This window comes from Haliotis asinina, chromosome 11, assembly GCF_037392515.1.
Source record: "Haliotis asinina isolate JCU_RB_2024 chromosome 11, JCU_Hal_asi_v2, whole genome shotgun sequence".
Taxonomy (NCBI): Eukaryota; Metazoa; Mollusca; class Gastropoda; order Lepetellida; family Haliotidae; genus Haliotis; species Haliotis asinina.
The window spans coordinates 18178992-18194529 of NC_090290.1; the positions used below are offsets into that span (position 1 = coordinate 18178992).

General features: G+C 40.8%; 1 protein-coding gene and 1 pseudogene across 1 annotated transcript in view; one reads left to right on the top strand and one right to left on the bottom strand.

Moving 5' to 3' along the window:
• Nucleotides 1–15538, top strand: part of LOC137255966 (uncharacterized) — a 589910-nt pseudogene that overhangs the window by 511921 nt on the left and 62451 nt on the right.
• The window catches only part of LOC137255967 (serine/threonine-protein phosphatase 6 regulatory ankyrin repeat subunit A-like), a 275337-nt gene that overhangs the window by 212190 nt on the left and 47609 nt on the right, over nucleotides 1–15538 (bottom strand). The gene's annotated exons all lie outside the window — the stretch shown is intronic.

Below are 15538 nucleotides of genomic sequence, written 5' to 3' on the forward strand. Positions count from 1 at the left end.
CAGAGACGAGAAGTACGGAAGAACACCACTCATGGTGGCAGCACAGGAGGGACATTGCAAAATATTTGAACTTCTTATCAGTAAAGGGGCTAACAAGTCAGACGTTGATAACGACTGTAAGAACGTGCGGTACTGGGCATGCAAGGGTGGACAAGTAGGTATGTCGGGATGTATTCTCCGACAATACGGTATTAAAGCTAGTGTAATATCCCCTCTTATACAGGACAAATGGAGCGAGAGGAAGGTTTTTGAGTTTCTGGTGTGTACGGGAAGTAATGTGTCACAATTTGATTCTCAGGGCGACGTAGCCCTGCACTGGGCCTGCTCTTACGGACAAGTGGATATTGTGAAGTATCTAGTTTCGCAAAGCAGTGTGGATATTAACTGTAGAGGTACATCAGGAGCGTCCCCTTTGATGGAGGCTCTACTACACGGACACAAAGACGTTTTTGACTTCCTTGTGAGCATAGGAGGTAATATGTCCCACGTGAATGATGATGGACACAACATCCTCCATGTGGCCTCTGCAGGTGGATATGTGGAGATCGTGAAGCGCATCTTGTCACAGAACGTGGTCGACATTAACGCTAGAGACAAGAACGGGAATACCGCAGCAATGGTAGCAAAGCTTAAAGGAAAACTTAAAGTCTACAAAAAAAAGTCTTGAAAAAAGAACGTAGAGGCATCATGTATGCAATTAAGAGGAGGTGCCAAACCTCCTCGCAAGAAAGTTAAATATGTCAATTTAACAAACAGATTATGTAACATCAAACAGCAATTCTTGGCTGGCCATATGGATGTATATGCATATTGGGATGCAATATCCCATTTAACAGACTATTGAGGATTGTCATAGATATTGAATGTATAGTTAATTTTGATATTGTATGTATTGTTGAAATTAAAAAAAATGTAGAAAGACTTACTTTTTTACTACTACATTCAAGGGGGGGGGGGGGTCTTATTTCACAGGGAACAAAATTTCAGGGACATCGATTGTCTTGAGGATTATTCCGCTTCAGTGACTTGTCCACCTAGAACAATAGGTGGTGGATAAACGAGAAGACCCCGTTTCTGAATGAGAACGTCACAGTGCTTCTATGGCCTTCCATGACCTTTCAAAGCATGACATCAACCCAATCGAGTATTTGTGGGATGTCCGCGCCCGAAGTTATAAGCTCTACATGTTAACATTGATCTCTCATACATTTGTTTGATTGACATTATTAGAAGCTGGTGAGTAATAAGAGGGTAAGATTCTTTATGGATAACAACTTCTTTATTACATATGATGCGACGTTTCGGTATGGATCCTTATACCGTTGTCAAGCAAGAGTGGAGTAATACATCACAGAACAGACTTATATACGTGAACAGGGATAAAGAAATAACAACATGTAGGTATGAATCAAAGGCGGGGGATTAACAACAACGACAATGGATAGTAGTGATGATGTGACAATAAGAGGAAGCCAATAGTACCTGTAGCTGAAACAAAGTATACATAGCTGATAGGGTAATTAGCAATTGAGGGCTTGTGTTGTGTTCCCTATTTGAACTGCTTCTGCCAGTTTTCTTCGGGTGAAGTCCTTGTGGTTTTTTGATAATATCTCTACATTGTCCCAAACTATGCTGTGATTGGAACATTTGATGATGTGGTCGGATATAGCAGGTTTTCGACCTGATTTTGGTAGTAGATGATAAGTGTTCTTTGATTCTGATGTTTATGGGCCGGGAGGTTTCACCTACATATGCCTCGACACAGTCGCAGTTGATTTTGTAGACGACAGCTTTTGGTAGCTGATGTTGTTTAGAGGTGTTCCTGCCATTCACTTTGAGCAGGGCGGAGGTGTATGGCCCGTCTGGTGAGGGTAGAGATTATTCCAGTTTTGGTTTTCAGGGGATGGATGGAGTCGAAATGAATGTATTGGTCATAGTGGGTTTTCTTTCTGTAGACACTGGTTTCTATCTTGTTATCTGGGGCTCTGGTTACAAGGACATCTAGAAAGGGAAGTTGACCATTTGTTTCTGTTTCTAAGGTGAACTGGACCCGGGGGTGCTGTTGGTTGAGGTGTTGCAGGAGGGTAGCTGGGTCTAGGTCTTGACGTAGGATGACAAAGGTGTCGTCAACCTTTCTGTACCAGCAAGTAGGTTTGATGGTTGAGGTGCTGAGGGCTTGCTTTTCAAAGGAGGTCATATAGATTTCTGTGAGTAATGGGGACAGAGGGGAACCCATGGGCAGGCCGTGGATTTGTTCATAGTAGTCGTCTCTTCAGGTGAAGAATGTGGAGGTGATGCAGGCAGAGGTCAAGGCATTGATGGAGTCAATGGTGAGGTTGGTGTCAAGGGGTGTTTCCAGTTCAGAGATGCGTCGCCGGAGGATTCGTCTATTGGGACACTTGTGAAGAGGTCCACAACATCATAGCTTAGGATTTGGTCAGCTCCGGTTATTTTCAGGAGTTTAGTACAGAAATCACTAGAGTCGGAGATAAAGGTGTCCGCTGTTTTTTTTCGAGTGGGGCAAGGATTTCTGTCAGGTGTTGGACGGTGCTGTAGAACACAGTGTCTCTGGAACACACGTGCAGTCTGGCCTTGGGTGGAGTTTTGTGGATTTTTATGGTGGCTCTGGCATACGGTGGCTGTGGGTTGGATGTTGTTAGCTTGTAGTATAGTTGCTGGCTGATTTCATACTTATCTTTCAGTTGATTGAGGCTGGCTTTATGTTGGCGGTTGAGTTTTGCGGTGGGGTTTTTCTTGATCTTGCAGTAGGTTGTGGGGTCATGGAGGATCTTGTTGACCATGTTGCGGAAGTCTGGAGTGTTCAGGATGACTGTGGCCTTGCCCCTGTCGGCTGGGGCGATGGTGATGTCCTTGTCATTTCACTCTTGCTTGACAACGGTATAAGGATCCATACCGAAACGTCGCATCATATGTAATAAAGAAGTTGTTGTCCATAAAGAATTTTATCCTCTTATGATCTCTTATACAGTATATGTTGCCTGCAGCAAGAGTTGCATGTGTTATTTCACGGTAAAGATTGCAGATTACTCCGTTTAACTACACGTTTACATTTCTTATAGTAATGTAGGCAGTATTCCAAAATCAGTGCAAGATAAGAATAGGTTTCAACTGGTGCCGTTCTATGTTTAGTCTTTTTCGTTGGTTTGTACAAGTAGTGAATGACAGGTTTAGACGAGTATGTGACATATATTGATGGTTTCGTATATTTTTAGTTTCAGTCATTGCAACAAGTGACTGTTATCTCGTTTTGTATGATGATAATTTTAATGTTAGTTTTAGTCGTTATTTTGTGAAATAGGTGGCGAGTATATGGCTTTGTATGATAAATAGGTAATCGACATTGATAGTGTATGGTGTTACCCACAGTGAGTGCGTTAGTGAGTTTAGTTTCACGCTGCACTCAGAAATATTCCAGCAATATGGCGGCGGTATGTAAATAATCGAGTCTGGACCAGACAATCCAGTGACCAACAACATGAGCATCTATCTGCGCAATTGGGAACTGATGATATGTGTGAACGAAGTCAGCGAGCCTGACCACCCGTTCCCGTTAGTCGCCTCTTGAGACAAGCATAGTCGCCTTTTTATGGCAAGCATTGATTGTTGAAGGCCTATTCTACCCCGGGACCTTCACGACTTTGTTAGATACATCGATGATCTCGTGTTATTCTAGTTTCAGTCGTTTGTTTTGTACAACGAATGGCAGGTATGGTTCCTTAAACGATGAATGGATAACAACCTTGATTATACGCTATGTTAGCCTTTGTCTTGTGCATTTGGGTGCCGGACATCATAATTGGAATGACGAATACGTACCATATATTGATGATTACTTGGTATTGTAACCTTAGTTGTTGTTTGAGCAATTGGTGGCGGATATCGTTATTCATATGTCGAATGGGTAACATTCACTGATTGCGTGTTGTGTTAGTATAGTCGTTGCTTTTTGCATGGAAGAAAGGGTACCGTCCAGTGTATCGCCTTGTATTGCGAGGCTGTTTGCAGAACACCATTGATACTATGGTTTGTGTGAGCGTATAATATACGTCTGTGGGCTTTGTATGTTCAATAAGGTATTATAAAATGAAATTTAGATTAGTGTGTCTTTTTGGTAGTGTGTGTAGCAGTGTGCAAAGTCTTACACGAGGGAGTCTTATCTGTGTTGGAACTGGGAATCGATTCCATAAACAACAATCTTTACTCGGCGAACTCATCTAGTATGACCCTTGTCCGTCACACAAATCGATGGCAGGATCATTTTATTCTTAGACGGAGACCACCTTATAGTAATGGGACATTTGCTTTAGGGTGAGTGAGTGAGTTTATCGTCACATCGTCAATATTTCAGCCATACCCTGATGAGAACGATTAATCACAAAAATACATATTAATTAATGGCACATTGCAAATATCTGTCAACGGAGGATAGTAAAACTAACAAGAATATCACAGAGAAAAATATAAAACTAGTCATTAGATCTAAAACACTAAGTTAAAGAAGTGCAAATACTGATGGAAGCGGCATTGAAGTTAAGAAATGTTTGAACAGTATGACAACGTTTTCCCAGTGGACAAAAATTACACATTCCAACAACAGGTCCCTGATAGTCACTTGCCTTTTATCATGAACTTGTTGGAATTTATTTGTTATTTCTGTCGTCGCTATTGTTAGAATTTCCATAACATTGATTCTACATAATAACACTTCTGAGGTAATGGGCGAATGAAGCAGGGGAGGTAAGTGTAAGTATTCCACGAGGAGAAATACCCATTCGTAACTACTCGTGTCATTCCGGCAAGCCGGATGGCGTCTCGTAACCCTCTCATGGCCATGTTTAAGACTTGGTCCTGTCTAAGCGCAAACGGGCATGGAGATGAAAACGGTCTAGTTCTATTATCAAGGAAAGATAACTCTGAATTTCCAAACATGGCTCTAAGAATATCCTACATCCCGTGGACAAAACAGCAATACGGTGATCCCCTTTGCAAATATGTTCCAGTGTTCAAAGTTGTTGATCCTTTAGCTCAAAGTTTATGTTTAAATTGTGCTTTGTATAGTTTAGCTCAACCGTTCCGCCATTTTCATGTTTTGAAATGTGTTTTACCACGCGCGATTTGATTGGCACGATTCTTGGTAATAGTGGTGTACGATGGGGGGTACGAGTCTTCATGTAGGTCACGGAAAGAGACGAGTAGTTACGAATTGAGTAATACGCTCCTGTTCCTTCACTCCGCTGAACCGGAAGCTGGAAGGGAGAATGGAGCACACTCCGCGCAGAGATAACTTAGCATGGAACTCTGGGTAGGAGAGTGGGAATGGAGGCGAAAAACGGTCTTATATGCCACGAGTTGTCCTAAAATGTTTAATTAACAATATTTAACGTGAGTAATTGTTCAACATGGGTTTAGAAATGTGAGAGCACAACCCGTTGAAGAAATGGGTATATTCTTTTGATGGTGGCGATATTTTATTTTGACATGAAAAATATTTTACGAACCGAAGCGTGGATAGAACGTTGCCAACCTTTGCTGGCATGTAAGAAGACTGGTCATCTTCTCTATACTGCGCAACCCATTTGCGTTACAGTTTGCCTGTGAATCGCTATTGCTACATATGTTTGTTTGCTAAATAAATTACTTTACCATGCCATTGTTTATTCAAAAAGGTGTTATGTTTAAAATGATGATTGAGCTATAAAGGTTGGGACAAAATATCATTAATATTAAGATTTTTCTATTCTTACATAGTTTGCCCAAGACTTCAAAACACTTTACCAATAAAGGTTCTTACAGTGAATATGAGTATTAACAATGACACCCAGAGTGAATATTTTATCTACAAGAAAGTAACGGGGCCTCTTGAGTGAGTGAGTGAGTTAAAATTTAAAGTCCCAACAGCTATATTTCAGCCATATCGTGACTTAAAAGTTGTATATTCACCACAAATATATGTAAGTTATTATAAAAACCTGTCATCGAAGGACATTAAAACAACTAGAATATCACATTAGCAAGAAATAAAGCTACAATCTCTCTCTAAAACTGTTTTACTGCCCATCCTCGACAGGTTTTTAAGATGTGCATATATTCCATTTCAGTGTTAAATGTTATCGTCACGAGACAGCTGAAGTATTGCCGGCACCCATGAAGAGCCACCTCCTCGTGTTGGGTGCTGGGTAACGCTGAGTGCTCTTCTCCCGTGTGGACCCGGGGCAGAATGTGTCCACAGCACCCCATTGCTGGTCGTAAGAGGCGACCAAATTGGGCAACCTGTTTGCCGTGGGTTGCGCCCCTGTGTCGGTGGAGGAGGGGATCCTGGTGGTTGAGGGCTCTGGAACAAGGACTAAGAGATCCTGTTGCCCAACACACCACTTTGGCCTTAACTTCACCAAGACGGGTGGTTGAATGGGCCACCAATCAATCGGCTGGTCATGCCGAGCCCTGTGGCATGTATATTTTTGATGCACGTCTGCAAGAAAACTATTTACACGTTTTGTCAGATGCATTGGTTTGTGCGTATGTGTTTAAAAAAAGAGAAAACATCTTCAATTTTGTATTTTGCCTAGAGTGATATGCCCAGAAGGCGGTGGCTCATGGCCCAATCTGGTAGAAAAATTACTTTCTATTTTTCTGCTTGAATATATCTTTCCAGTACCCTTTGTGCTGCAAGTAGGAGGTCCACTTGTTTATAGCATTGTCCTTGTGATACTCCGTGGTAGGTGGAGAGCTGGAATGATGAATCTAAATACATTAACCTATACATACATCTAACCTGCTGTCAATTGATACATTGGCTGGAATACCTGTTTCAGTGTCAGTTCATCGGACCCTCACTTCTAGTACAGGCATAGTCAGAGATAGGGATCATCTTTTAGCGGACATGACCGAACATGACGTCGTGCTAGAACTCAATGATCAAGGTGTAACGTTCGTGAAGCGATTTACGAGACGTCAGAATTCAGAAGTGGTTCCAACCAACACATATCTGTTTTCATTTGTATCACCATCGAAACCAAGATCTATGAAAGCTGGATATTGTAGCCTTCAAGTTGAATTGTATATTCCCAATCCGTTGATGTGTTTTAAATGCCAAAAAAATGGTCATGGGATGAATTAATGCAATAACTTGAACAATCACACGTCACAGAAGATTTACAAACAACTTTAGAAAATTTGTCAACTGCTCAGGCCTGCATTCTTCATCGTCAAAAGATTACCCGGTTTGGAAAAGGGAAATGGAAGTAAATAAAATAAAGCATACTCAAAACATCAGTTATGCTGAAGCTAAGAAACTTGTGACATATGTCCTCCCAGGTGAATCTTATGCTTCTGTTACCAGAAAACAATCTACGACCACAGTCTCCATCGAATGTCAGACAGAGCTGACATGGACAAAGTCTACTTCTCCTGTACTTGTCCCAAATCAAGAACTGTTATTACGAGGAGAATCTGCTACACAGACTGCTGACGTTTTAGCAGCTACAGTGACGTCCTCTCAAGATATGTCTTCTTCTCCAAAAGGTGGAACATACCCAAAGACGCAACCAGACAAAAGTAGATCCTCCAGCCCCAAATCTCGACCAGATTCATGTCCATCAAAACCTGTACAAGAACATCATGTTAAACAAATTGTGAAAGGAAACCCAAAATAACTAGACTTAACCAATGCGATAGACTCGCTAACTGATCAAATGATGATATCCAGCTATACAATAAGTTTGGATCCCTTGAGGACATGGATGTGTCCGACCATAGCACTGGTAGGGCACATAGCTTGTCACCGTCAAGGAAGGCGCGGGGTAGATCTCCTGTACATCCTCCTCGGAAGAAATAATGTCTTCGTCTATAATTCAGTGGAATTGTAGAGGACTCAGAACTAATTTTAATGACTTACAACTGTTAGTCCAAGATCTTAACCCGTCAATATTTTACATTCATGAAACATATCTAAAGCAGACGGATAATTTTGATCTACGTCATTTTAATGCATACCATTATTTTTCTCCCCCAGGCGACAGGGCTACTGGTGGATCATCTATCCTGGTGAGGAATAATGTTATTCATAGTCAAGTCACACTCAAAACAAATCTCCAAGCCTTCGCAGTGGGACTTACATTACAAGTTGCATTTACTCTCTGTTAATTGTATCTTGCACCATCTTCTGCTGTTCAGTTAAGTGATATACAAGCTCCTTATGATCAACTACCTAAACCCTGTTTGATCATGGGTGATTTAAAAGGCCACAACCCACTCTCGGGTGGTACTAATGCAAACACCAAAGGTAACGTACTTGAGGATTTCATCTCAAATAATGATCTATGCGTTTATAATGATAGCTCAAGGACATAATTACACCCTGGCACGGGAACATATTCAGCTCTCGATTTATCAAAGACTGATTCCACCCTATTAAGTGAATTGGGGTGGTCAGTCCATGATGACCTGTGTGAAGGTGATCAATTCCCAACAATATTAAAACCTGTCTACCCATCCGATGTTCCGCCATCATTAAGATGGAATTTTAGAAAGGCCAACTGGGCTTTATGTGAAACCCTGTGTGTTGACAAACTTAGACCTGACTGTTTTCTTAATGATCCCGATGCTATAAAAGACTACGTGTCTAATATCAATTCCCGCACACCTATATCCAAGGTATGGAATGTGATCCAGAAAATCAAAGGTAAGGGCACTAGATCTGGTGTTCACCATCTCAAAGATGGAAACCAGTTATTAACTAATAAAGCAGATATAGCCCATAAACTTGGCGAAACACTGGCAAAGCATTCTTCCTCCTCGAATTATGTACCTCAATTCCAAAAGTATCAAATACAGCAAGAAAAGAAAGCTATTAATTTTACTTCAGACAACGGGGAAGATTACAATGAGGTATTTTCGATTCATGAGCTCCATACAGCTCTTGACCAGATGCTGCTACAGGTGCTGATAACATCCAATAACTTCTGAAGCATTTACCGGAATCATGTTTAGAAACCCTTTTACAGATATTTGAGGATATCTGGATATCTGGAAAGTTTCCTTCTTTATGGCATGATGCTCTAGTTGTCCCTAGCCCTAAACCTGGACGGGATCATACCGATCCTTCGAACTATCGGCCCATATTGCTTACATGCAAAACCATGGAGCGTATGATTAATAATCGACTTGTTTGGTACTTGGAAACCAATGTCCTAATTACAGATATTCAGTGTGGTTTTCGTAAAAAACAGAAGTACCGTTGATCACTTAGTGCGTTTAGAATCATTTGTTAAAAACGCTTTAATCAATAAACAACATGTGGTGTCTATCTTTTTTATCTAGAAAAAGCATATGACACAACCTGGAAATATGGCAGTTTGAGAGATTTACATGACTTCGGCTTGCGAGGTCGTTTGCCTGAATTTATAGCCAACTTTTTAACTGACAGACAATTCCAGGTCCGTGTGGGTTCTACCCCGTCTGATCATTACAATCAGGAGCAAGGTGTTCCACAAGGCAGTATTTTGTCAGTCACACTTTTTAGCATAAAGATCAACAGCAACATATGTCATATTTGGGATTTCACTTTCTTAGTAAAGTACGAATTCTAGTACTTTTTTACGGTTGAGTCCCATCCGGGATTCGAACCCGCACCCTCAGAGTCAGGCACCTAATCGCCAGCACACAAAGTCAGCCGCCTAGCCCGGTCAGCCACCGCGACTTCCACAGTTTATCAAAAGTTTATCAACAGTTTATCAAAAGTTTAAACTGATTCAATCGATGCAACATATGTCATATTTGGGATTTCACTTTCAATCGATGGATCATTATTCGTGGATGATTTTAATATTTCTTGTCGTGGTAAAAATATGCATACTATTGAACGGCAGCTACAGATGTTTTTAAACAAGATAAATGAATGCTGTCTTGAAAACGGCTTTAAATTTTCTAAATCCAAAACAGTTGTATACACTTGTGTCGTAAATACAAACCACATAAAGACCCAGCACTATTTCTAAGCGGCACCCCAATCAAAGTTGTCAAGGAAGCCAAGTTCTTGGGACTTAATTTCGATTCGCATTTGACCTTTTTGCCGCATATTAAATCCCTTAAATTCAAACGCCTGAAGGCACTCGATTTGTTAAAGGTTGTCTCAAATTCTAAATGGGGAGGTGATGAAGCTGCCCCCCTCCATCTGTATCGATCGCTGGTCCGTTCCAAACTTGATTATGGCTCCATCGTCTATGGTGTTAAAAAGCTGTTAGATTCTGTTCACCACCAAGGTCAAAGACTTTGTCTTGGGTCCTTTAGAACCTCTCCTGTTGACAGCCTGTACGTAGAGGCAGATGAACCATCTCTTACACAACGCCGAATAAAATTAGCTTTACAATATATCACAAAATTATACGCTAACGAATCTAACCCCGCACATAACTGTGTTTTCAATTCTCTCTATGAGGATTTGTGTAACAATAAGTCGTCTCTTGTTCCGCCTTTTGGGCTCAGAATAAAGCCATTTATTGCTGCTGCTGGCATTGAGCTGGAAAATATAGCTCCTTTCCGGCTTCTTTCTTCTCCTCCCTGGCAATTTGTTAGGCCACAATTTGACCTAACATTAACTACATTTAAAAAATCAGAAACTAACGAATTACAATATAACAAGAATATAATCAATTAAAAACTAAATATAGCAACTGCAAACTCTTATTTACAGATGGGTCCAAGGACGGTGGTGCAGTAGCTTGTGCCATTGTCATTGGATCGAGAACAATATCTTCTAGAATTCCAGATAACAGCTCTATTTTTACAGCTGAAGCTAACGCCATACTAACGGCTCTTAAATATGTTCAAAGACACCCTAAACCTCTTGCTTGGTGAATATTCCATAAGTATTTCAAATCACGAACTATGAAGGATTGTTTAGCAATGTAAGTTACATTTTTAAAAGAATTAGATTTGTTAACTAATTTGTAAACAGAAAAATAAGTCATTATTGGATGTTTTAATCAATAACTCAGATTGTTAGTGGTGGTATCATCAATGGAGGTTGAAGTACCCTAAAATTATTGTCGTCCTAAGAGGGTGCATAAGTCCCAAAACATTCGAAGACAAATTTAATCTTCCACTTGTTTAGTTGTCGGATTATAGTTTGTGGCCACCTGACAAGGAATAGCCCTGAAACGTTGTGTAAATAATAAGGAAGTTAACATCCATAACATTTTGTCTGAAATTATTTATTAAAGGACGAAGATCTTCCGTTCTGAATTCCTTGTGATGAATCATGGTCAAGCATATGTTTTCGTTTTGTTTTTGTGGGATTTTTTGTTTGTTTGTTTGTTTGTTTGTTTGTTTTATTTCCACTTTTTTGTTACATTTCCATCCATTTTATAGCAATACATGTACATAATATATATGTGCATATAAATATACAGAGGACTGTGTCTCGTTTAGATACATACAGGGACATCATAGTCAAGCATATGTTGCTTGACAGCATATTTCAAATCAGCTTCTATAAAGGATGTTTTCATTAGTAACTGTACTTTAAAAGAAATTGATTGAATTGATAATTTTTGATTATTTGATATAATTCGTGAGTTAATTTTAATTTCGGTTGAGTGAATAAATAACTTTGATCCCCAAACCAGAAGGTGTGAATAAGTATCAGTTACACCCACATGGGCAGACAGTCCAGATTTCAGACTCAGGAATATATATTAAAGTTGAAGATGATCCATTATGCACCGAAAGCCTAGATTCTCGAAGACCTCTTAGCAATAACATAGTGGTAAGTTAATGTTAACGTATGGCACTTGCGACCATCTTAGCTTTGAGAGCTTTGAAAATCTAAGTCCCGGTGATGAAAGACTCACGGTTAGGCATGCTGGTTGCTTTAATTTGTTTCGAAAAATATATAAATGGATGAACAGTGTTGATGTGTTTTTGAATACATACAGGTTACTCTAAAGTTTGTAGATTATATTTACAATTGAGATTGTTGTGGCTGTATCTTCAAAGGGTGGTGAAGCACCGTTAAATCATCAACACTCTGACAGGTAACCTTAGTCCACGCCATGCGAACTATATTTATTCCTTCCACAATTTTAATCGCAGAATATGCGCTCGATTAACGTGTGGCTAGATTTGTCAAAATGGCTAACACATGAAGGGATGGTGAACACCATCAGGTCGCAAAAGTACTGTAACTTAGTGTAAGCCAAAATGTCTCTGGTGATCGTATAGCCCTTTTTGATGTTGCATTATACCGTTTAGTAATACATGTATCGCTTGATGGTAAATTTGTGACTTGTCTTTTGCGAACAGGTATAAAGGTATAATTGATATTATCGGAGTTAACGTTTATTAATATAAAACACATATATACTGATCTGAACTGACTGTATCCTTTTACTCATAAATACTTGTTGAATGGTAAGGCTTCTCCATTTTGTGTCCCTGGTGATTAGAATCACAATTTCTTTCTCAGTGAAGACCTTACTTAAACAGCTCACTTATAATCCCGCTTCAAATACAAAGGAAATGAAGCAATGTAAATTCTCGTTTTTTCTGACATTCATTTTTAAGGCCCCTTTCACACTGGACGGCGGCCGCTCTGCCTTCTAAAACATAAGCGTCCTCTCTGCCTCCGATCTACCTTCTATGTACCATCAGAACCCATATAATATTATACGGTCTCTGGTACCACCATATGCATATAACGGTGTTCGTTCAGGACTGCCTCTGCCTCTCGCCGACCGTTGTGGCTTCCTTATACATTCAGTGGCCTTCGCTCTAGCTGTCTCTCTCTGCGTTCTCTGGCGACTGTTCGGTAACCGGCATACTCAAGGTATATAATAATAATAATAAGTGTTCTTGTATAGCGCACAAATCAAACTGCAAGGCAATTTCTCTAGGCGCTAGAAGACAGAGTGATCTGAAGAAAGGGTTAAAGTTCATAAGTTTGTTTAAAAAGGAAGGTTTTCAGTTGAGACTGGAAAGATTCCACGGACGAGGCTTGTCGTATGTGAAGAGGCAGTGAGTTCCAGAGAAGGGGAGCTGTGTAAGAAAACTGTCTGTGTCCATATTACTTTAGTCTGACCTTGGGAACATTCAGCTGACAGTTCGAACTTGATCTTAAAAGCCGCGGAGGGACATATTCACTGAGGAGATCTTTCAGATAGATTGGAGCTTTGTCATGGAGGCATTTGAAAGTGAGAGTGAGGACTTTATACTCTATTCTCTGTTCGTAGGCAGCCAGTATAAGCGTATCAGCAATGGTGTAATGTGACTGCGCTTGTTGACTCGGCACGTCAGTCGCGCCGCAGAGTTCTGAATCCTCTGTGGCTTAGACAGTAGTTCTTGGCGGATATTTAAAGAGAAGACTGCATCAGTAGTCCAAACGTGAGAGAATAAGTGAACGAACTAGATGGTGAGCTGCATCGAGTGTCAGAATATCACGAATGGAAGCAATACTTCTGAGGTGAAAATAGCAGGACTTACAAACAGAGTTCACGTGTGTTTCCATGGACAAATTTGAGTCTAGAAAAACACCAAGGTCTTTCACCGAGTCACTGAAAAGAACTTTCTCGTTACCCACTACCAGCGAAGACACATCCACCTTAGCTTTGCTACCGGGTGATCCACACAGCAGAACCTCGGTCTTACTGTCATTTAATCTCAGCTTCCTTTGTGTCATCCATGCTTTGGAGTCAAGGATACAGTCTTCGACTATATCAGCTCGGAGTGAATCCGATTTAGTGGAACGCAACAGTTGGGTGTCATCAGCTTATGACTCGTACATCACACCATGGTGCCGAATGATATTGCCGAGGTTCTTCATATAGAGTGTAAAGACAATGGGCCCAAGAACGGAAACGTGTGGCACTCCGTACGTAAGCTGATGCGTATACGATTTCACGTCGTGAATGACCACAGATTGAGTCCTATTTTCGAGGTAGGAGACAAACCATCCTAGAGCAGTGCCATGAATACCAAATTCTGTTTTCAGGCACTCAATTAGTTGAACATGGTCAATGGTATCAAAAGCCGCTGATAAATCAAGCAGCGTTAGAACTGTGACATTGCCCGCATCAGCTGCAGCAAGAAGTCTCTCCATCACATGCAGAAGTGCGGTTTCTGTGGAATGATCGGAGTGATATGCAGACTGATGCATGTCATAGAGGTCATTCAAGGCCAAGTGATCAACAAGGCGTACCTTGATTGCCTTCTCAAGCACTTTTGATATGAAGGATAAATTAGAGACAGGCCTATAGTTTGACAGTATGTCAGAGTCTAAGCCAGGCTTATTCAAGTGCGGCTTAACAACTGCGACCTTCAGACACCTGGGAACACATCCGGAAGATAAACTGCTGTTTGTTATCACTGGAAGCAGAACATCAATGAACTCAAGAACAAACCGTGTTGGTGCTGGATCCAAAATACAAAATGTTGGTCTTGCTGATGTTAAGAGCTTTAGGACCTCTGCTTCTGAAAATGATGCAAAAGCACTGATGGTGTGTTCTTGACCCAGTGGGGTTGGTTCGTGATGCGTTACAGAAGGTGCATCCAATGAATCAAGTTCATTTCGAATCTTGCAGATTTTGTCAACAAAAAAGCTATTGAAGTGTTCCACAAGTTCCCCCAGATCCGACGTCTGTGGGAGAGCAGAATCCTTAGGCTTGCCAACTAAGCGATTTAGGAGCTGATACATCTCTCTACTGGATCTTACTGACTGAAGAGCTGATAGAGTGTATGCAGACTTTGCCCTCCGTACTGCCCTAGTTACACAGTTTCTAGCGGCAGTGAACATTTGACGATCCACTTCTAAACCGGAGTGTCTCCATCTCCACTCTCTGAAACGACGCTCTCTTTTTAAAGAAGCAATCTCTTCGTGAAACCGACAAACGGTCAGGAATATTCTTCTCTTTAAAGGGTGCATGCCTATCAGGGAGATGGGATAGGGTGTCATTATACAATTCACATAAAGTGTCCGGATCATCTGTATGGGTCGTCAATAGTTGTGAATTTAGTAAATCTGATCTAAAGTCATCCCTATCAATTTTCTTAATATTGCGAGATTTGACAGTTTGAACAGGCTTTGGCGGTTTCACTAAAGATAACATACAGGTGATAACCTGGTGATCAGACATCTGGGAGTCTGACACCGATACATCATCCAAGATATCCCTATCCTGTCGAGTAATAACCCAGTCAAGGGTATGTCCTGATCTATGGGTAGAAGTAACCACATTCTGCACAAGCTCATGAGATTCCAGGAGCTTAATCCACTTTTTCGTGACGGCATCCTGTGGACTATCCCAAAGAATGTTGAAATCTCCAAGAACTAGTATGTTTTTCTGTGTGAGGTTTGACAGAAGCAATGAAAAATCTTCAATGAAATCCTGTTGAGTAGAACCGTTACGTTTGGATACAGGTGGACGATAGATGCACACACATCTCACGTGGACGTTCCCATTGTACTGCACGAAGCTCAGATGTTCGAAGCTTTTATAGAATATCTTATTGAAGCACAGTTTGAGGT